Source organism: Schistocerca serialis, chromosome 10 (genome assembly GCF_023864345.2).
Source record: "Schistocerca serialis cubense isolate TAMUIC-IGC-003099 chromosome 10, iqSchSeri2.2, whole genome shotgun sequence".
In the NCBI taxonomy this organism is placed as follows: Eukaryota; Metazoa; Arthropoda; class Insecta; order Orthoptera; family Acrididae; genus Schistocerca; species Schistocerca serialis.
The window spans coordinates 36,383,566-36,407,099 of record NC_064647.1 but is presented as its reverse complement, the minus strand read 5'-3'; the positions used below and the strand labels follow the sequence as shown (position 1 = coordinate 36,407,099).

The following is a 23,534-nucleotide window of genomic DNA, read 5'->3' as shown; positions in this document are numbered from 1 at the left end:
CATTATCCTTGTTTTGCTTTTGTTGATGTTCATCTTATATCCTCCTTTCAAGACACTGTCCATTCCATTCAACTGCTCTTCCAAGTCCTTTGCTGTCTCTGACAGAATTACAATGTCATCAGCGAACCTCAAAGTTTTTATTTCTTCTCCATGAATTTTAATACCTACTCCGAATTTTTCTTTTGTTTCCTTTACTGCTTGCTCAATATACAGATTGAACAACATCGGGGAGAGGCTACAACCCTGTCTTACTCCCTTTCCAACTACTGCTTCCCTTTCATGCCCCCCGACTCTTATAACTGCCATCTGGTTTCTGTACAAATTGTAAATAGCCTTTCGCTCCCTGTATTTTACCCCTGCCACCTTTAGAATTTGAAAGAGAGTATTCCAGTCAACATTGTCAAAAGCTTTCTCTAAGTCTACAAATGCTAGAAACGTAGGTTTGCCTTTCCTTAATCTTTCTTCTAAGATAAGTCGTAAGGTCAGTATTGCCTCACGTGTTCCAGTGTTTCTACGGAATCCAAACTGATCTTCCCCGAGGTTGGCTTCTACTAGTTTTTCCATTCGTCTGTAAAGAATTCGTGTTAGTATTTTGCAGCTGTGACTTATTAAGCTGATAGTTCGGTAATTTTCACATCTGTCAACACCTGCTTTCTTTGGGATTGGAATTATTATATTCTTCTTGAAGTCTGAGGGTATTTCGCCTGTTTCATACATCTTGCTCACCAGATGGTAGAGTTTTGTCAGGACTGGCTCTCCCACGGCCGTTAGTAGTTCCAATGGAATATTGTCTACTCCGGGGGCCTTGTTTCGACTCAGGTCTTTCAGCGCTCTGTCAAACTCTTCACGCAGTATCATATCTCCCATTTCATCTTCATCTACATCCTCTTCCATTTCCATAATATTGTCCTCAAGTACATCGCCCTTGTATAGACCCTCTATATACTCCTTCCACCTTTCTGCTTTCCCTTCTTTGCTTAGAACTGGGTTTCCATCTGAGCTCTTGATATTCATACAAGTCGTTCTCTTATCTCCAAAGGTCTCTTTAATTTTCCTGTAGGCGGTATCTATCTTACCCCTAGTGAGATAGGCCTCTACATCCTTACATTTGTCCTCTAGCCATCCCTGCTTAGCCATTTTGCACTTCCTGTCGATCTCATTTTTGAGACGTTTGTATTCCGTTTTGCCTGTTTCACTTACTGCATTTTTATATTTTCTCCTTTCATCAATTAAATTCAATATTTCTTCTGTTACCCAAGGATTTCTACTAGCCCTCGTCTTTTTACCTACTTGATCCTCTGCTGCCTTCACTACTTCATCCCTCAAAGCTACCCATTCTTCCTCTACTGTATTTCTTTCCCCCATTCCTGTCAATTGCTCCCTTATGCTCTCCCTGAATCTCTGTACAACCTCTGGTTCTTTTAGTTTATCCAGGTCCCATCTCCTTAAATTCCCACCTTTTTGCAGTTTCTTCAATTTTAATCTACAGGTCATAACCAATAGATTGTGGTCAGAGTCCACATCTGCCCCTGGAAATGTCTTACAATTTAAAACCTGGTTCCTAAATCTCTGTCTTACCATTATATAATCTATCTGATACCTTTTAGTATCTCCAGGGTTCTTCCATGTATACAACCTTCTTTCATGATTCTTAAACCAAGTGTTAGCTATGATTATGTTGTGCTCTGTGCAAAATTCTACCAGGCGGCTTCCTCTTTCATTTCTGTCCCCCAATCCATATTCACCTACTATGTTTCCTTCTCTCCCTTTTCCTACACTCGAATTCCAGTCACCCATGACTATTAAATTTTCGTCTCCCTTCAAAATCTGAATAATTTCTTTTATTTCATCATACATTTCTTCAATTTCTTCGTCATCTGCAGAGCTAGTTGGCATATAAACTTGTACTACTGTAGTAGGTGTGGGCTTCGTATCTATCTTGGCCACAATAATGCGTTCACTATGCTGTTTGTAGTAGCTTACCCGCATTCCTATTTTCCTATTCATTATTAAACCTACTCCTGCATTACCCCTATTTGATTTTGTGTTTATAACCCTGTAGTCACCTGACCAGAAGTCTTGTTCCTCCTGCCACCGAACTTCACTAATTCCCACTATATCTAGCTTTAACCTATCCATTTCCCTTTTTAAATTTTCTAACCTACCTGCCCGATTAAGGGATCTGACATTCCACGCTCCGATCCGTAGAACGCCAGTTTTCTTTCTCCTGATAACGACATCCTCTTGAGTAGTCCCCGCCCGGAGATCCGAATGGGGGACTATTTTACCTCCGGAATATTTTACCCAAGAGGACGCCATCATCATGTAATCATACAGTAAAGCTGCATGCCCTCGGGAAAAATTACGGCTGTAGTTTCCCCTTGCTTTCAGCCGTTCGCAGTACCAGCACAGCAAGGCCGTTTTGGTTATTGTTACAAGGCCAGATCAGTCAATCATCCAGACTGTTGCCCCTGCAACTACTGAAAAGGCTGCTGCCCCTCTTCAGGAACCACACGTTTGTCTGGCCTCTCAACAGATACCCCTCCGTTGTGGTTGCACCTACGGTACGGCTATCTGTATCGCTGAGGCACGCAAGCCTCCCCACCAACGGCAAGGTCCATGGTTCATTGGGGGGGGCCGTCAGCAACAGGAATCTAAATGAGCAACCGCAGCTGAATGCTCCAATTTTAACGGTACATTCCCTACGTATTATTTATCTAGAAGTGACATTTTAAAGTTCTCAAAAATCTTTATCCGCTAACGAGAAACGCCCCAAAAACACGGCTTTTGTGTACCAAAACAGAGCCTCTGATTCCATTTTTGCTATGCATTGCAAGTGGCTGTAATTTTTTCGATATATTCTAAACATCGAGAACTCTAAATACCTTCAAAATTTTGTTAGTATTTTTATCCTTTTCCGAGATACATTGGTTCATGGTTACCCTACTTTTACACAAAATACGCATGTAAAATCCGGTGTGAGGGTGAAAACTTAGTTTAAAATGTGATGTAGCACGGAAAAAAAAATGCTGTAAAGTGTCTCCATTATTATCACAAGGATTCTGGGAACCCTATGCTGTAGTACTGAGACGTATGCAAAATTTTTGTGCACGTAAAATCACGTCTGCTGTGTGGAATTAGTTTTTTGTTACTTCAGTTTCACAAATGTACACGATGAAAATTTCACTGGACCATAAACTTCGTTTCATGTGAATGAGACGCCCTGACGTAACAGTGAAAAGAAGAGAACCAAGTGGGAAAATGCTCCTTACGGAGCAAGTTGCAGTTAGCGGGGAGAGCGCTAGAGCGACAGACGAGTTGCATATCAAGAAAGAGTGCAACATGTTCGGATGGCAAAATTTTTGGGAAATTGTGCTGAGGAAGACAGAATGAGGCAGTTCGTACCCCATTTTTTCAGTGAGAGTCTTTTAAATAGGAGCATATTCGCCACTTTTGTGTTCCAACAGGAGCATTTTTCCACTAGTTTTATAATCCGCCGATAACTTAGCGATTGCCAACGGTTTTAAGCATAATTTCAAACTCTTCCTTTACTTTATCTTGCTCACATGCTTTAAGACAAATGTTTAACACAGCCTCATCTGTAAAGTAATCAGACGATTGTAGCTATTTTATGCATTGAGTTCAATTCTTTAATGGCTCAAGAGGTTTACTGGTCGAATAGTGCAGGGTGTTTCAAAGAGAATTACCTGATTTCAAACCTTCATATTTATTGATAACACTTTAGAAACAATGGATGGATTGCAAAATACTCAGAAAATCTTAGTTTTACTATGCTATTAAAAATGCTTTACACGTCCACTATCAGAAGAAGCAGCACGGATAACATCTAGACGATAGATAAATTGGTCTTAAACGTTACACAATGTATCTACTTTTACAGAAGTCAAAGGGGCTCTTTTGTTCTTCACTGCTTCTATGCCCCGATGTAAGGGGGAGGTGAACACACTTTCCTTCAAATGTCCCCAGAAGAAAATATCGCATGGGGTAACGTCTGGCGACCTTGGAAGCCAAGAAAGCAGCACAGTGTATCAGGGTCCAGTGTTCCCCATCCAACGTTGAGGCTCAGTGTCATTGAGAAACTGACGTACGCTGCGGTGGAGCTCCATCCTGTTGGAAAAAATGAAGTCACCGGAGTCATGAATTGAAGAAAAATCTAATTCTGCAGCATTTAAAGATAGCTCGACGCTTTTTAGGACGCACGGGACCCCAAGACATCGTCCTGCTTTCTTGACCTCCAAGATCGCCAGAAATGACCCCACGCGGTTTCTTTCTTTTGGGATATTTTAAAGAAAGTGTTTGTCTCCCCTTTGTCTCGCGAGACAAAACCAGTGAAAAACAGAATAACAGCTGCCATAACTTCTGTAAAAGCAGGTACACTGAAGTATATGACCAATTTAACCATCGTCTAGAGGATCTCCGCGCACCTGCTAATGGACATGTAGAGCATTTGTATTTATGTTGTGGTCTTCAGTCCTGAGACTGGTTTGATGCAGCTCTCCATGCTACTCTATCCTGTGCAAGCTTTTTCATCTCCCAGTACCTACTGCAACCTACATCCTTCTGAATCTGCTTAGAGTATTCATCTCTTGGTCTCCCTCTACGATTTTTACTCTCCACGCTGCCCTCCAATGCTAAATTGGTGATCCCTTGATGCCTCAGAACATGTCGTACCAACCGATCCCTTCTTCTAGTCAAGTTGTGCCACAAACTCCTCTTCTCCCCAATTCTATTCAATACCTCCTCAATAGTTATGTGATCCACCCATCTAATCTTCAGCATTCTTCTGTAGCACTATTTATCGTCCATGTTTCACTTCCATACATGGCTACACTCCATACAAATACTTTCAGAAACGACTTCCTAACAAATCTATACTCGATGTTAACAAATTTCTCTTCTTCAGAAACACTTTCCTTGCAATTGCCAGTCTACATTTTATATCCTCTCTACTTCGACCATCAGTTATTTTGCTTCCCAAATAGCCAAACTCCTTTACTACTTTAAGTGTCTCATTTCCTAATCTAATTCTCTCAGCATCACCCGACTTAATTCGACTTCATTCCATTATCCTCGTTTTGCTTTTGTTGACGTTCATCTTATATCCTCCTTTTAAGACACTGTCCATTCCGTTCCGCAGCTCTTCCAAGTCCTTTGCTCCCTTTGACAGAATTACAGTGTCATTGGCGAACCTCAAAGTTTTTATTTCTTCTCCGTGGATTTTAATACCAACTCCGAATTTTTCTTTTGTTTCCTTTACTGCTTGCTCAATATACAGATTGAATAACATCGGGGAGAGGCTACAACCCTGTCACATTCCCTTCCCAACCACTGCTTCCCTTTCATACCCCTCGACTCTTATAACTGCCATCTGGTTTGTGTACAAATTGTAAATAGCCTCTCGCTCCCTGTATTTTACCCCTGCCACCTTTAGAATTTGAAAGAGAGTATTCCAGTCTACATTGTCAAAAGCTTTCTCTAAGTCTACAAATGCTAGAAACGTAGATTTGCCTTTGCTTAATCTATCTTTTAAGATAAGTCGTAAGGTCAGTATTGCCTCACGTGCTCCAACATTTCTACGTAATCCAAACTGATCTTCCCCGAGGTCGGCTTCTACCAGTTTTTCCATTCGTCCGTAAAGAATTCACGTTATTATTTTACAGCTGTGACTTATTAAACTGATAGTTCGGTAATTTTCACATCTGTCAACACCTGCTTTCTTTGGGATTGGAATTATTATATTCTTCTTGAAGTCTGAGGGTATTGCGCCTGTCTCATAAATCTTGCTCACCAGATGGTAGAGTTTTGTCAGGACTGGCTCTCCCAAGGCCGTCAGTAGTTCCAATGGAATGTTGTCTACTCCGGGGGCCTTGTTTCGACTCAGGTCTTTCAGTGCTCCGTCAAACTCTTCACGCAGTATCGTATCTCCCATTTCATCTTCCATTTCCATAATATTGTCCTCAAGTACATCGGCCTTGTATAGACCCTCTATATACTCCTTCCACCTTTCTGCTTTCCTTTCTTTGCTTTGAACTGGATTTCCATCTGAGTTCTTGATATTCATCCAAGTGGCTCTCTTTTCTCCAAAGGTCTCTCTAATTTTCCTGTAGGCAGTATCTATCTTACCCCCTAGTGAGATAAGCCTCTACATCCTTACATTTGTCCTCTAGTCATCCCTGCTTAGCCATTTTGCACTTCCTGTCGATCTCATTTTTGAGACGTTTGCATTTCTTTTTGCCTGCTTCATTTACTGCATTTTTACATTTTCTCCTTTCATCAATAGCGAAGTAAAACTATGATTTTGTATTTTGCAATCCATCTCCTTTTGTCATTGGCGAATTAATACGTACGTTAATCAATTAATATGAAGTTGTGAAATCAAATAATTCTTTTTGAAAAACCCTACATTTGATGATGCTGAATGCTTCACTTTTTTTTAATGCACGTATAGCACCCAAGACTTGTTGGTATTAAAGACGATTCAGTCCAGCATTACAGTCGAAAATGAGCACAAGATGAGCGTTACATTAGTTTGAGGGGAAAGTAAACTCCCGCTTTCTCCAATTGTAGTTCACGCAGTTTCCCATACGCCTGCCGTGTATGGGACGGAGATGACTCACAGGCGGTTTGCTGCTAATCCACGGCTGGCGCCACCGTTCTCCTTGACCTTTCCGCAAAAAGTAACACTGCAGCCAGCATCGATCGCGGCCGCTGTCTTTGCTATTTCGAGTTTCGCGCGCGTGATGTCATGCCTGAGGTTCCAACTGCTACGGTGGCGGCGTCACCTACACACACAGAAATGTGTGAGGCGCAACTCGTATGGATGCAGACAGCTTTGATACAGTTACACCTGCGTATGTTGTGGCAGTCCAGCTGTAGCCGTAGTACTTCGATTACGTGTGTCCGTCGTATTGTGGTCAGCGAGCTACTCGTCTTTATCAAGGGAGTGCGCAATGTTTGGTTGAACAGTGAGTACAGGCAGTGGTTTCAATGGCTAGCATCAAAGACGCGTGTTGGCCGCACCCACAGCCCTATTTTAAATTTATAAAGTCACTGACTGAACCTATAGTGCAGGCCTTATTAGGGAAAATTATGTGATAATTGAGCAGCAAAAGTAGTATTTTAGAGTAATTTGCGAATTAAAAGCCTATAAAGCGGCATTTAAGGTCTGTTGCTTAGACAATAATACTTCTGAAATGATAGACACTGAAGTTGTGAGGCTGCTAGTACTTTGTGTATGACCACCGCCATTATTATTATTATTATTATTATTATTATTATTATTAGTAGTAGTAGTAGTAGTAGTAGTAATTAGGCCCTACAGCATTGTAGTAACCATTACATAAATGTTGCGTTGTGATCTTAATTAGTTCGTTTATTGTTGGGAATTATGAACCAATTTGTGGTTTACTGCGGGAACTACTTACAACTCGGGAAAGGCATTTTCGTGACATATTTAAGCATGTGTGATATAAGTATGTATCTCAACTTTACTGTCATAGATGCATGGTACAAAGTACGAAATGTATGTGCAGTTGGTGGATTATCTGAGAAAGATAATGTTCATACATTGGCTTCACACGATGAAGCCTCCACTATATAGTCACGCTTCAATGCTAGTATCTTAAAACATAACTTACGTAATCAGTATTAGTCTTAAGAAATTGTAATAATCAAAGAACGGGAACAAGAACTGAAAAATCGAAATATCTGGAGACCCATCAGGTTACGACAAGAAAAGGATCATATATAGTCAAAATATGGCTTCCCGGCCACTGACCACCTTGCGCGAACGCATACGCTATGCCCGAACTCTTAGATTAATCTGCTACTAGTAGTGAGTATGATGGCCGAACATCTATTAGGCGCACTACGAATGTAGTCGTGTGGACATGTTGGGAATGTGGGTCTCACGGGGAGCGTGCAAGGGATAAGTCCCTGCAGGTGCACTATCCTCTGTGACTCAGGTGAATAGAGCGTCTGCCATGTAAGCAGGAGATCCCCGGTTCGAGTTCCGGTCGGGGTACACATTTTCAACATGTCCCCAATGTCGAATATCAACGCCTGTTTGCAGCTAGGGTGTCCATTTAATTATCATTTCGAACTTTTAGACATTCTACGCCACCGAGACTCAAACTTGAAAACATCAAAAACGCTGAAAAAAATCACCCGAAAAATCCTTGGCCCAGAACTCACAGACAAAGGATACCGTCTACAATCACACACAGTAACAGAAAATTATTCCAACATCGGAACCGATTTCCGCAAACGGCGACTGAAATACTATGGGCACATCACGAGATTAGATGACAACCGACTTACAAAATTTTGGCGTACTTACAGAAACTGAAAACGACAGTCTGGATAAAACAGGTCCAAATTGATCTAAAAAAATGTCAAAATCTCTCAGACATACATCGAAGATAGAAATTTCAGACATAAGGTCTATAGCTGAGAAATTTCATCAGAAGACAAGCCCAAGTTACTTAGAAGAAAGTGCTCAAACGAACGTCGTGCTACACATAGCTGGATGGTGAAACAATTCTGGAAGAACATGAAAAATAACTGTCATCGGTCATAATTTGCTTTGTGAGATTCTCTTTGAGTCTAAAAAATGTAAATAAATAATAACGATCTTTTAAAAATAATTTAGTTTCGTGACAATGGAAAATTGTACTGAAATGCAGGAGGATCTGCAGCGAATTGACGCATGGTGCAGGGAATGGCAATTGAATCTCAATGTAGACAAGTGTAATGTGTTGCGAATACACAGAAAGATAGATCCTTTATCATTTAGCTACAAAATAGCAGGTCAGCAACTGGAAGCAGTTAACACCATAAATTATCTGGGAGTACGCATTAGGAGTGATTTAAAATAGAATATCATATAAAGTTGATCGTCGGTAAAGCAGATGCCAGACAGATTCATTGGAAGAGTCCTAAGGAAATGCAATCCGAAAACAAAAGAAGTAGGTTACAGTACGCTTGTTCGCCCACTGCTTCAATACTGTCAGCAGTGTGGGATCCGTACCAGATAGGGTTGATAGAAGATATAGAGAAGATCCAACGGAGAGCAGCGCGCTTCGTTACAGGAGATGATACATAAACTCCAGTGGAAGACTCTGCAGGAGAGACGCTCAGAAGCTCGGTACGGGCTTTTGTTAAAGTTTCGAGAACATACCTTCACCGAAGAGTCAAGCAGTATATTGCTCCCTCCTACGTATATCTCGCAAAGAGACCATGAGGATAAAATCAGAGAGATTAAAGCCCACACACAGGCATACCGACAATCCTTCTTTCCACGAACAATACGAGACTGGAATAGAAGGGAGAACCGTTAGAGGTACTCAAGGTACCCTCCGCCACACACCGTCAGGTGGCTTGCGGAGTATGGGTGTAGATGTAGATCGAAACAATTCATTTTTTCTTACCCATTATAAAATTTTAGTTTACCCCTCACGGGGTAATTACACCCAGGTAGGAATAACTGCGAACAGAACATCCGTTACTGCGGGCGCGCGTGCGCACACACATCTATCAACTAGAGGTAAGTTTAAAATTTTCTCCTTCAATCGCAGTTACAGATGAACGGCTTCACTTGGGTATAAAATGCATGATTACGAATACCTCTGAGCCTGCTGCTTATGAAACTGCTGTTCCAGTTAGGTACGGGGCGTTCAATAAGTAATGAAACACGTTTTCTCAGATCAGGTTGGTTTTATTCAGGATTCCAGTAAACAATATTACTCATCATTCTTTTGGCTACAAAATCATTTTTCGACATAACCACCGTTTCTATGCGACAGCCTTACGCCACTTTACTGCGAGGGTCTGTATGCCCACACGGTACCTCGCATGTGGTCGACGTCGGAACCAAAGTCTTGCTGCATCAATAACTTCCCGCATCATCAATGCAATGCTTCCCGCGGAGTGCATCCTTCACGGGCCCAAACAGGTGGAAGTCTGACGTTGCGAGATCCGGGCTGCAGGGTAGATGAGTAAGAACAGTACAATGAAGTTTCGTGACTTCCTCACGAGTGCGCAGACGTGTGTCAGCGATAACAGAAACGCCTAGCTGGGCAGCGAAGTGGTTTGTTTGTGATCCCTCGTTTTGAGAGTGTCCTGCACGTTGCAACATTGTAGGAGTCACGGCTGTATCCGGCCGGGTGGCATGCGGGAGATCGGAAAGGTCTGCGAGACCTTGTTTCAATGACAGGCCTCGCCCAACGACTCATCGTGCTTTTGTTCGCTGCCAGATCTTCGCAGACATCCTGCAAGCACGTATTAATGTCTGCGATGCCCTGGTTTTCCGCCAAAAGAAACCTGGAACACCTCCGTTACAGACTTATAGCGCCGCCACCTATCAGAACTTTATGAAACTATGAAGCGAGAATATTCCACTATATCCCACACCAAATCCCGCTTTCTCAATCGAAAATGAAATGTGTTGCATTACGTAATGAACGCCCCTCGTACTATTCGCAGCCAGGCATTTTAAATCTGGCAGTGTGTATGAAAAATAGCTAGTTCCAGCAGTTCGGAATCCACGTTAATTTGTAGGTCGTCCTATGACTGGCTGGGTAAGTAAGTTCACAGGAAGGCAACGCCTTGTCACTTCCAACACGACCATGCCTGGTAAAGCACTGGGGTGTTCGATACAATACATGGATTGATGACAGCTTTACTAACGGGCGCATAAGACATTGAAATAGGTCACCTGTTAATAAAAATACTTTGCGATCGAGATAATCGCTTTATTTTACTAACAAAAGGGGGATCGCTACGTTCCAGTGGCGATATCACCATTTCTATCTATGGAGCAAGTTGTCACGGAAGGATACGAGTTTAGTGAAGATCGTCATACAGCCGCTCTGTTAGGTCTGACGAAACGTTGTCACCTTTAATGCAGCTACTATTAGGTCTGAAGGTAGTCTTTGGCCGTAAGATAACGGTCAGGCGAATCTTTGACTACTTTCACACACTTTGCATTTCGTGGTCATATGTTCGTCCGCCGATGGAAACCACAAGGGCCTATTTTTCTCACTGTGGTCTGTCGTTTTCAAGTTTCTAACATGTTGACTGGATTACACTCTTTAAACTTCTGAAGTTAGCAGGGGTAAAACACGAGGAGTGAAAAGTTATTTACAACTTGTACAGACACAAGACGGCAAGTTTAAGAATCTAAGTGCATGAAAGGGCAGCAGTCGTTCAGAAGAGAGTGAGGCAAGTTTGTAGCCTATCCCCAATTTTATCGAATCTGGACACTGAGCAAGCTGCGAAGGATAGCAAGTAGAAATTTGGGAAAGGAATTAAGGTTATGGAAGGAAGAAATAAAAAATTTTCAGGCTTGCCGATGACACTGCAATTCAGAGGCAGCAAATGACTTGGGAGTGCAGCTGAACGCAATGGATAGTCTTATAAGGAGGGCAAGTTGAACATTAACAAAAGCAAAACAAGGATACTGGAATGTAATCTAATTAAATCAGGCGGTGCTAAGGGAGTTACGTTTAGTAAACGAGACAAAAGCAGCATACGAGTTGTGCTACTTGGGCAATAAAATAACTTGTGGTAAGAAACTCTTTTCTCAAGACGAGGAATTTGTTAACATCAAAGATAAATTTAGTTTTTAAGAAGTCTTTTCCTAAGGGATTTGTCAGAAAAGTGTAGCTGTGTACGGAAGTGACACGTGGACAATAAATAGTTAAGAAAATGCAAGCTTTTCAAATGTAGTGATATAGAAAATTGCTGAAGATTAGACAGATACCGTAACCAATTAGGAGATACTAATAGAAATGGGGAGAAAATTGTGACAATTTAACTAAATGAAGGAAAATAACTAAAAGAAGGGATCGGTTCATTGCACACGTTCTGTGACGTCAAGGAATCCCGAATTAAATATTGGGTACGAATGTTGGGAGTAAAAATCGCAGAGGGGCACCGCGATATGGATACAGCAAGCAAGTTCTAATGAATGTGTGTTTACTGTAGTTAGAGTGACGATGCTTGCACAGGATAGAATAGCATGATTTAAGTAATAATGAAGCTTTCTGTGTGAGAGCCAATTGTATCCTTTATTAAGAGCGTGCTCAGCTGCAGGTTAGGTTACAAAGGGTTATACCACGAGCGCGTCTACTATTCAGTTTGTCGACAGCTCCATGTCCCATCATTATAATCTTACAACCGACATTCAAGAAACAGGTAGAAAGCGCTTTCACAGTTAAGATGTGTGCACTATCTTAATCCATCGCTGTTGGCCGACCACGCCTTTTATCGCGGCTCTGTAGCAGTGGATAAGCTATCTTTACGTTATCTCCAGCAGTGACGGGAGCATGTGTACTCATTTCCGAGCTCTACCTGCAAAAAAAATATTTCCACCGACACCCAGTACTGGAGTACAAAGTACCGCCGCCATCATGCCGAAGCCTGGTTGGAACACAAGAGGTTTACTAATAGAAAGTGCTTCTCACGATGGTTCGCTTCCCTTCCTCGCAAGGCTAAACTGCACCACAACAAACGGTATATACAGTAACTAATACCCGTTCACTCGGGGTAAAGATCACACCAGAAATCGGAAAATATGGTCTGAACAGGACTAGAAAAAACGGACCAATGAAAGACTAACTACGCCCATTTACGAATTCAGCACAACCCACTTCATACCCCCCCCCCCCCCCCCCCCCCGATGTAATCTTGTCCGCTAAAAAAATTTGCCCAAGACCTAGGAATTACGAACATGTGAACAACTGCGAGAATAGTGAATTGAGAGTGAAAAAGTAGTCCTTCCCTTAGAGCCAAAATAGGTTAGAATAAGATTTACGGTACTGAAGTGCTATGTTGACAGATGATCAATAGTCACAGCTAGAGCAAAGATAGAAAATAATCCCAGCCTTTATCCCGTGGGTGGCTACTGAGTGAACAACACAGATGACATAGGTTTAGGTCATCTAAACAGAATGCGAGTAAACTAAACGGCAACTAACATATACCCAAAGACAAGATAGTAAAATAATTAAACGATTGGTCAGTACAGCAACCAATATCCTTCCCAATTGATTTTTTCACTGGTGGCTCCCCTTATGTGTAAATACCGGGATGTAGTATTTCACCAGGAAAAGAAATGTAGAGAAAAATACATAATCAAAAGAATAAGAACAAACCAATTGGCTGGGAGCCTCAACAGAACAAAATTCCTAAACCCACACTTCTAAAGGCATCAATGCCCTTAAGAGCCCCATAAGCTGAGAACACATAGCAGATTATTTAAAACAACCTGCTTATCCAACCCTTATACGGTAGGAACTTGCCATTTAACGAGGAATCCTTGTGACAGGTACCTAGAATTTTAAGGGGGAAGAAGATTAGGATTTAACGTCACATCGACGACGAGGCCATTAGAGACTGAGAACAAGTTCGGTATAAGAAGGAAATCTGTCGTGCTTTTTCGAAGGAACTATCTCGCCATCAGTGATTTATGGAAATCACAGAAGTCTGACTGGCCGGCCAGGTATCTCAACCGTCGACTCTCTGAACACGTATCTAGTGTCTTATCATTGCCTTAAGCCTCTTCGTTCAGTGCCTGGAACTGTCCCAAAAAAGCAAATACGATTAAGTGCTAACGTGGATACTATATACGATAGATTAACTGTGGATTGGCGCTCCGGACTTCTCCGTGGCCTACACACTATTCTAGTAAGCTGAGTGTAGCTTATTTTGCGCATTACAACATCCAGGATCATAAATACCTGAAAATACTACTTGGTACTAACAACGTTCAGCATACCCTCATAATTATAAGCCTATGAAGTGACATCCCCTTCTTGCGTAATTGCGCTGAATTACCTTTCACCATGCTTTGAACTGAATTATTATTAGATTCATTAAATTGTCCCAATGGCAACAGTGTATATTATCACAGCGAAGTACTTAACATGCTTTTCTACCACAAATCTCACATTATAGTCATTTTTGTTCTCATCAAATGAAACAGAATAGTCCCGTCAACACTTCACAACTGCAAAAACGTGCTTGCCGACTTTTACGCCTCAGGGTGATAAATAATAATCTCCCTCAGGTGAAGACTTATTATAAAACCTTAATCACATATCTTTTTCAGATACTTAGCCTCAGGAAAATTTCCTCTAAGACCGTATGTCTAGTCTGTAAAAACTTAACAGCAAGCCTGGGATTTTGTCCGAATTTAATGCGACATGTTAACCGAGAAATTTTTTGCAAGGACTCCGTCGCAAAAGACTGTTTCCATAACAGTTCTGTTTATTAAAAAGAGCAACTGTTCTTGCAAACAGTAATGGACGACCGTCCAAAAAACCCGGACGAGTACACGAAACGTCTGTATCTATGTAATTAATTAGCTTAAATACTCCCGTCTGGTTGATATTGTCTGCCCATACAGCCACCCACTCTGCCCGACCATTTCTAGTTTCCTTACACTCTCACAACGAAAGGCCGTTGCCTGCAATGTTGTTATTACGGCAGACTCATTATTCGGAGCAACACTTTAAACTTCTTAAAAATTGTCAGTCTTTTACACTGAGGAGTAAATTCAGTGTTCGATGTTTGTTGCCTGGTAGTGTCAAAACTTATACACCAAATAAAGTACCAGTTTTTGTTACGAATATGAATCATATTTAGGGCTCGAAAACAAACTGCGTTTCTGCTCTGTTGTATTTGTTTACTGGCACCAGTTTTCCGATTATAAGGCTACTGTCGGTTGTTGCGTGACTAAGGCCCAATAAGCCGCAAACTGGCCCGTAATAAAAAACGCTTTTCAACCTCTGCCAAAGAAGTGACAGAAGACAATATGAATCACTTTGCTACCACAGAAACTCTGCTACTCATTCGATTTGCATCTTTTTGTAACTAACTTCCAAAACAGTGTGTCGCAATTTCACAAAAATCCGCGTAGATGGGTTATGTCTGCTCTGGTGATTAAGTCGTTAAACTTGCTGGCGGCAAACGTCTGGAAATTGGAAACCGGTACCTTTTCAATACTAAAGTAAGTTTTCATTGTTACACATCCTTATAATTTATCGCAATATTTGGACTTCGGCATCTGAATTACCACTAATTTTCTCATTACAAGCTTCAACTTTACCACGAAATAGACAGCTGACGTTTGTTTTGTGTAGCTACAAAGTACGCCAAGTATCAAGTTTTATACAAAAACTGTGTTAAAAAAGGTTTGAGTTGCTGGAGATTTTCTGTTGTTGTGTTAGCTCATTGACCAACAACTGATGGTAGAAAGACTGTAACCCTGTGTAAGAAAGCCGTATAACTGTCGAAATCTGATCCCACCCTCCCGGAGTGAATTCTAGCAAGCTGAACTACTGTGTTGCCACACCTGCCACTTGAAACACGTCTACGTTTAACAAGCGTATAAGGACATCAATAATGATGCGGGCTTTCTTGGAAAAGATCCCTCTCTTAGTGGAAACTCAACACTATCTTCGATACATTCCTAATGCTGAAATGCCGAACTGAACAAAAAACATGCAGATGGGTTTAGGTGCCTATTGTTTATATTACGCGAGGAAAAGATTTGGAAAACCCAAAGTTAGTTGTCATTTTAATGCCAATACATTGGAAAATTTAACGTTGACAAACATGTTAATCACAATATCAACATTTTTTAGCACAAATTCCAACAATTCGTTCGAAAAATTGCTCTCTCATATTAAGACCTAGGACGTTAACAAATGCCAGTTAAGCTTACAGAAATGCACTTTGATTACCTTCTCTCTTCCAAAGCAGTACAAATGGCGTCACTACAGTATGTCAGATAAACCAATGATTTATTACTTGTTGACTACATATATATAACAACTCTGGGATAGAAAATTCCTATTTCTATTTTTTACACACAGTATAGTATATCGGTACATGTACTTCTCCCAGAAGACTTTTATAGCACTCTGAAGATACTAACATTTTTCCATTACTTTACCTGCCACAGACAACTATACCGGCAAAATTATGGCAACTTAATGGCACTCCCTTTAATACTACTTGCATCCGGTTAGTAAGTACTTTATTCAGCCAAGGATAATTTTACATTGACAATGGATTTGTCAAATTATTACTAGGAAAAAGATGAGCCATATAAACTGATATATGAATATACAAAAGTGTTTAGTCTGGAGAGGACACGTGAATCGATAATAGGCTCAATTCCCCTTATGTTTCATTTATGCACAATTCATCCTACTTCGCCTATGCGTTGGCACTTTACAGTGCCACTACTGCCCACAAATTCTGTGCACTAATGACTTAGTTGCATTAGAAATACTCTTGATAATAGCAAGACCATTTTTATTGCTTCTTCAAATATTGAAATCATTTCATTAATTTCTGAGTGCTAGTTAAATTTTATTTAACGAAATGTATCACTCTTCGTCTTCCGGATGACTATCAATTTAATTTAGCGTACAAGGAAATATACTTCGGTACTCGCCGATCAGTCAGTACTTCGAAAATAAGGTACTACTTAGAGCCAGCCGCACTACTACAAATTATTCTAAGCAGTTTATAATTTTGACCGCATAATTTGACAGGAACTATTCTTCAAAGATTTCGCTATGTACAACTAATGTTCAGTAACTGTTTATTACCTTTACCGTCTTTAACCTAAAGTGCTGCAGACTCTTAAACATGGCGTTTATCAAAATTAAACTTACGTTATAAAGATCACTTTCATTACTCTGAAGTCTGTGGAGACAGCTTGCAAACGTTTTCAACGAATGAGAGTTGTCTACATAGCGGAATGAGCACTTCACTTCACAATTAGAAATTTCCGGCAGACGGCTACTATGAAGGCGCGGGTGACAGAAACAGTTCGGTCGATTCACCGAAAAACAACTTAATTTCTTCATAAGTGGCACAATACGTGCTTACCTTGTATATCGGCGGGTCGTTCGGTGTCGCAGACACACAGGGACTAACACACACGCCACACACACCCCAGCAACAGCACACTACCAGCCCGAAAATTACCTACACTGCAACGAACTCGCTTTGCACCTAGTCGGACGACCGCTCAACTGCACAGCACAAAGATGGCTGCGCGGCGCAAAGTAGTCGTGGTTTTTAAGCACTTTACGAGGCACAGTTCAGAAACTACCAACTGTAGAAGGAAATGTTTCACGATTCCTCTTATTAATTTGTCCAGTAAAGATTGTAGAATGTGTTATAGACGCAGTAATTCAAATTGCCGATTATAAGCGGATAGCTACAAAACTATCATGATGTCACCGGCCTCTTTAGGTTACTGACTGATGAATGAACAAGAAAATGAAAGTGGGCGTGGCACTACGGCAGCAAAAGAATTGGAAATTCCTTTTCTTTGAAACATCGCTCATAGGAGATCTATTAAGACTACAGGCTAAACTAACATTAAATTCCCGTGACGACACGTTTTTGATGAAATACGCAAAAGTGGGTCACTCGAACAGGCAGAAATGGTAGAAGGAAAGTAATTGGTTGCTCTTGTTTATAGTTAACCTGTAATTTGAACTTGTTTACTTCCTCAGGGCTCTGTATAACAACAACAACCAGTATCCCAACTGAAATCTCTATAAAAACGAGCATTAGCAATATCCTCCCCATACACTTCATGCAAACACTAATCTTTTGCACTTAAATAAACTTGTGATGTATGTACTTTATAAAACGGTAGTGAGCCTCCACTATTCCATGTTAACACCAAATAACTGATATGGGTGCCCTCAGCCCTAACCCACAGTTATCGTTTTCAGTATTCAATCACCATGTATTATGTGCTTGATTTAACAAAGAAAGCTATGCAATGAGGGTCTGTCAATAAAATAAGAGCAACAAGTTAATTTTCATATAGTTTGCACTGCTTGTGTGTCAGGGTCAAGTCACTCTCACTATCACAACAGCTACAAGAATGTGTTACAAATATCTGACAAAGAGCAGTCTCTAGGAAAAATAAAATGACCATAAGTATATAATTTTAGGTGAAAAAACTTGACAGAGTGTGAACAAAATTGACACTAATACACATTCTTTACTTACCCACATCATCCAAAAAGCACATTTCTCTCATCAACATATATTTTTTTTCGTCCTTCCTCTATATAGCAGTCTCATGGTCTTTTTATAATTGGAGAATCAAAAGTGTGCAGATGGGGAAAGAAATGTAGGAGAAAGCAGACTTGCCTGTTGTGCTGTAAGGAAGTGTGCTGGGGGCACATCTGATTGGTATCCGTGGCGAGGCAGATTAATGTGATCCCTGAAAAGGAGCAGCAACCATTTCACACCCACGAGAATCATCTCATTTTTTGAGTCTGTGGACCTAAAACTGAATCTAATCTAATTTAATCAGAAGTTTCAGGGGCACCAGTCTGGAGAATTGATTTATGTAGCCTTGTAACATTAACAATTATGGCCTTTCTATGATGATACTGTGAAAGTTAAAAAGCAAGGGAAAACTGCAGCTGCTGTATTCCTTGGGGATATGCAGCTCTACCATATGGTTTAATGATAATAGCATCCTCTCAGATTAATTTTTTTGGAGATACAGTAGTCCCCAATTCAGGTATCCAGGTAGGAACTTTGTCAGAAGGATAAATGTATATGATGTTCAGTGGGTCAGAACATGGGATTTTAGTCCTATCAATTGTACAGAGAGATTAGAAAATTTGAAAAGAGAAATTAATAGGCTGAAAATTATATGTACTGAGAATTAGTGCAAAATGGTGACAGCAGTAACAAAATTTCTGATCAGTTAAGTACAATTATACACGATGATCAACACACAGTGAAATAGGAGAAATGAAGAGCTATTGTCTCTTTATTTACTTATTTATTTATTCTTGGACCATTCAGCACAGCAGTATCAGACATGTCAGACTCATTACCAAAATAATATGTGTGGTTACAGAAGACAGTGTGTCAAGTTCAAAAATTAGACTTCGTGCAAAATGCTGTAATAATCATAAAAAATTATTTTGTTGCTTAGTGTATTCTAAAACTAAGTATCTTATCAGTATAAATTGATTTTTTCATTTAAAATTAAGTTTGGTCACTGGTGTTCAACATTAAAGTTAGTGCGCAATAAAAATTGTGGGCGTGACCCATTGTATGCTCTAAATTGGAGCTTTGATGTTAACTTATGAAAATGTGGTTCTGTGAGCTCTCATGAATGATTAATTAATTAATAGATGAAGCATAGGTATTCAGGAACATAATCATTTATTCTATACTAATCCAGGAAAAATCACAGTAAACAAAAATTATAGTTATGTACAAAAATTCCATGCCTCTTCATTGTCTGGACCAGGGTAAATACTCCCAGTACTGCTCAGTGCTGTTTTCCTCACCAGCTGCTTCTTCTTTTACCAGTGATGTTTTATAAAGAATGCTCCCTGGTTGGTGTTTTTAAGCTGAAGGCCATTGGAATGGATTACTGTCATTGTCATTTGTGTGATTTTGTAGTTGGGTTTTCAAGACAGCAGCTTAGTCAGGAAAACTGCCTTTTTATGCATTTTGGTGGCAGTGGAACTTTTTTCCCCAGTTTGTCTAATCAATTATGTCTACTACTGTGAGTGTTCTATAGATCCACTGAAAGTTTTCCTCTTCTGCTCTGTCAAATTGTGCGATGAAACATGCTAATCACACTCTTTGGGGTGTGTCCAGCAATAAGAACTTTAGGATTGATTATTTCCAAGGGTGGGGACTTCTGGAAGGCAGACATGCACATCATTGCAATATGGCTGTTCTTATTTTGGCTTCGCAGTGGCTGGAATGCATTATCGATGTTTTCTCTTCTGGTTTGATATCCTGATTGAATCTGTATATTCAGGATTCCACTTGCAGCATCAGCCTCATGCCACAAATAAGTGTATAGCATTATATTATTTGTCCATAATGCCCATTTGTAAAATTATATTGAATTTTTGAGTAAAGCAATTGGGAGATATTGCTGCAAATCACATGTAATGGTCTGTGTTTTGTTACTGTTCTTTTCAATTTCTTTATCGGAATTCTTACTTTTCAAACTGCATGAGCTTCCACATGACGTCCTTTGATAGCTTTCATTAACTCAGGTTATTCAGTTTCTGGAGCAAGTTTCAGGTGGATTTTCATTTTATCACAAGTTGCACATGTGTCCATACTGAGTTTCATGTTTGGGACCTCCACAAAAAAAAAACTTTGTAGGCTGCATTGCCATTAGCCCTTATTCCTTTGGCATATTGTTCACACAGGGATGTAATCATAAGGTATGGGGACAAAAAAATTTTACTACAGTGTCTTCTTGAATAGTGATTCTCGTAGCTTGGAATTTTTCTGAGAAATTCTCTGACACTGACTGTAACAGTTTCACGTTTTTCACTCTTGAGTATACCTCACATGTCTGTCTGAATTACTCCAGATGAAACCATTGTTAAAAAAAAAAAAACTGTTTCCAAAAATCTCCTGGTTTCACCAAATACACCCAAGAAACATGAATTGCACAGTTGTACCATTTCATCATTAAACAGTATATGGGACAAGACTATAACTGCCTTGTAGCTGTGTTCTATCCAGAATCTTGTTCTTCCCGGGTCTCTCAGTTCTACAGGGTGTTACAAAAAGGTACGGCCAAACTTTCAGGAAACATTCCTCACACACAAAGAAAGAAAATATATTATGTGGACATGTGTCCGGAAACGCTTACTTTCCATGTTAGAGCTCATTTTATTACTTCTCTTCAAATCACATTAATCATGGAATGGAAACATACAGCAATAGAACGTAGCATGACTTCAAACACTTTGTTGCAGGAAGTGTTCAAAATGTCCTCCGTTAACGAGGATACATGCATCCACCCTCCATCGCATGGAATCCCTGATGCGCTGATGCAGCCCTGGAGAATGGCGTATTGTATCACAGCCGTCCACAATACGAGCACGGAGAGTCTCTACATTCGGTACTGGGGTTGCGTAGACAAGAGCTTTCAAATGCCCCCATAAATGAAAGTCAAGTGGGTTGAGGTCAGGAGAGCATGGAGGCCATGGAACTGGTCCGCCTCTACCAATCCATCAGTCACCGAATCTGTTGTTGAGAAGCGTACGAACACTTCGACTGAAATGTGCAGGAGCTCCATCGTGCATGAACCACATGTTGTGTCATACTTTTAAAGGCACATGTTCTAGCAGCACAGGTAGAGTATCCCATATGAAATCATGATAACATTCTCCATTGAGCGTAGGTGGACGACGAAACTAAAATGAGCTCTAACATGGAAATTAAGCGTTGCCGGACACATGTCCACATAACATCTTTTCTTTATTTGTGTGTGAGGAATGTTTTCTGAAAGTTTGGCCATACCTTTTTGTAACACCCTGTATAAGTCTTGATATGTACATAAGTACCAGTGGAAATTTCCCTCTCCCCATTATTCCCTAAACAATATTTCAGATCTTTCACCAGTTAATTTTTCTGAACACTTGTACCTACACAAACATACAGTTTTTGATTCTCTCTTGGGGTACATTTTATTTTTACTTCCCTTCATCTCGTATTTCAACTCCAGATTTCAAAGTATTTTATGAGAATCCCTTTTCTGCCATGTCTTTCCCTTCGGCCCTCCTTCCCTCCCTGATAGTACCCTTTTCCATAAGATGATTCAATGGCAAATCATCTCGCATCATCATCAGATTCACTGAGGGTAGGATGACAAGTCTTCTCTTTTTCTTTGGAATTATTGGGCTGCAGACATCACAACCAAGGGATCATATCTGTATTTGGTCTGCTGTTGGTACACAGTTGGATGTGCTACGACCTGGAAAAAAAAAGACACAAAATTTTTTACTTATGAGGGAATTTTTAGTTGATCTCTGCTGCTATAGGCATACAAAGGTATGTATGTAGGTAGGTAGTTATGTTCTGCAAATACAATTGGTGCCAAACTAAGATTCTGAATTTTCAGCCAGATTTTGAAAAAGCTGCTCCTTCTGATGTTCATCACTGATCAGTTATGTATGAGATCTCAAGTTACAATACATATTGCAATTGTTAGCATTTATTCTTCATAAAGTGCAGGACTTAGCTGACGACCACATGGTACATAGCACAAGTCAGCAGACTTCACCCATTATACATACTCCCATCTGCACTGAGCTCAGGTAAGAACGTGTCATATCAGGATGGTCACAACTGACATGCTATTCTCTACACCAGGTCAATATCCACAAACATAACCCACTATACGCTAATGCACCACTCAGCAACACGTGCTAATAGGACCTGACTCAATGTTTCCAGACAAAGAGTGAAGTGCCTGGGAAGTAGTGCACTTAACTTGTTTTCACAACTTTTGGACTTAACACAGGATCTACTGCAAGCACAGATAGATGTAGATATATGCATATATAACATATATGCAAAGTAGAATAGGATTAGGCAAGGATGTGGCATGAATTTGGCCATGGCCTTATCAATGGAACCATCCCAGCATTCATCTTAGCAACTTGGGAAAACCATGGAAAATTTAAGTCAGTATGATTGGACAAGGTACAAACCCCACTTATCCTGAATGTGAGTCCAACACATAATACAGCTTTTACCACCTAGTCACCTCACTCAGTATATGATTTGGAAAGAAAACATATGTACCTAGTCCACAAGGAGCTTACATCATGGAGAAGAATTATTATAAATTGTATTTCTAGAACATGAAACTTTGATACAGCACACTTCTGAAAAATGAAAGCACAGAATACATTATATAACACTGCTGAAAAGAATAACACATGGACACAGGAACACATGTCAATACTACATACATAACAACTAATCTTTGAACTGCTCTCTTCTCTGAGAAACTGTATTGCACTGGATTTGAAACAGAAAAAAACTGAAAACTAACAGCAGAAACATTCTTGTGCAAAGACAAACATAGCATGGATGTTACATCCATCAACAGATTAAAAAGTACTCAACACTAAATGAGGGCATATATTTCTGTAGCCTAATACATTCTTTAATGCTGTAAAATACTTCTCAGTAAGAAATGGTTTTAACTCTGCTCTAAAAGCCATGTATGTTGGCAATGCATTACAAAAAGTAACACCAAAGTGGCTGACATATATTTGAGTATGAGTTGCTTCTGTTCACTCTACGTGGGGGAACCCACAGTTGAGAGTGTCACAGCTAAGATAACTACTCTTAGTTTGAAGGTCTCCAAGATTAGCTCTTGTCATCAAAACACATTTTGTTAATGTACAGGAATGATACGTTAAGCACACTCAACTTTTTAAATAGGGACTTGCAGTGAGTCCTTGTAGAGCTTTGTGATAAAATTCAAATAGCATTTTTTCCATAACATAAAACTTCCACTTAATCAAGTATTAATTTTACCCCAGAACACTTTTCCACAACCTACAATGGATTGGTAGTAACCAAAGTAAGCCATTTCAGGACCTTCTGCAGAGCATGCTTTAGAAATGATTCTCAGACCAAAATGTGGAGAACTGAGTCTTTGGAGAGAATCTCTT

General features: G+C 40.2%; 1 protein-coding gene across 5 annotated transcripts in view; it reads right to left on the bottom strand.

Annotated features, from left to right (window-relative positions):
* LOC126425232 (spectrin beta chain) overlaps positions 1 to 17,029 on the bottom strand; it is a 535,456-nt gene extending 518,427 nt beyond the window's left edge. For 2 of the 5 annotated variants that reach the window (XM_050088190.1, XM_050088188.1), the window contains exon 1: positions 16,927 to 17,029. The gene's annotated coding sequence lies outside the window, so the exon portion shown is untranslated. The remainder of the gene's footprint in view (positions 1 to 16,926) is intronic. The other 3 variants (XM_050088189.1, XM_050088191.1, XM_050088192.1) reach the window with 3 other exon arrangements.
* Positions 17,030 to 23,534: the final 6,505 nt, after the last annotated feature.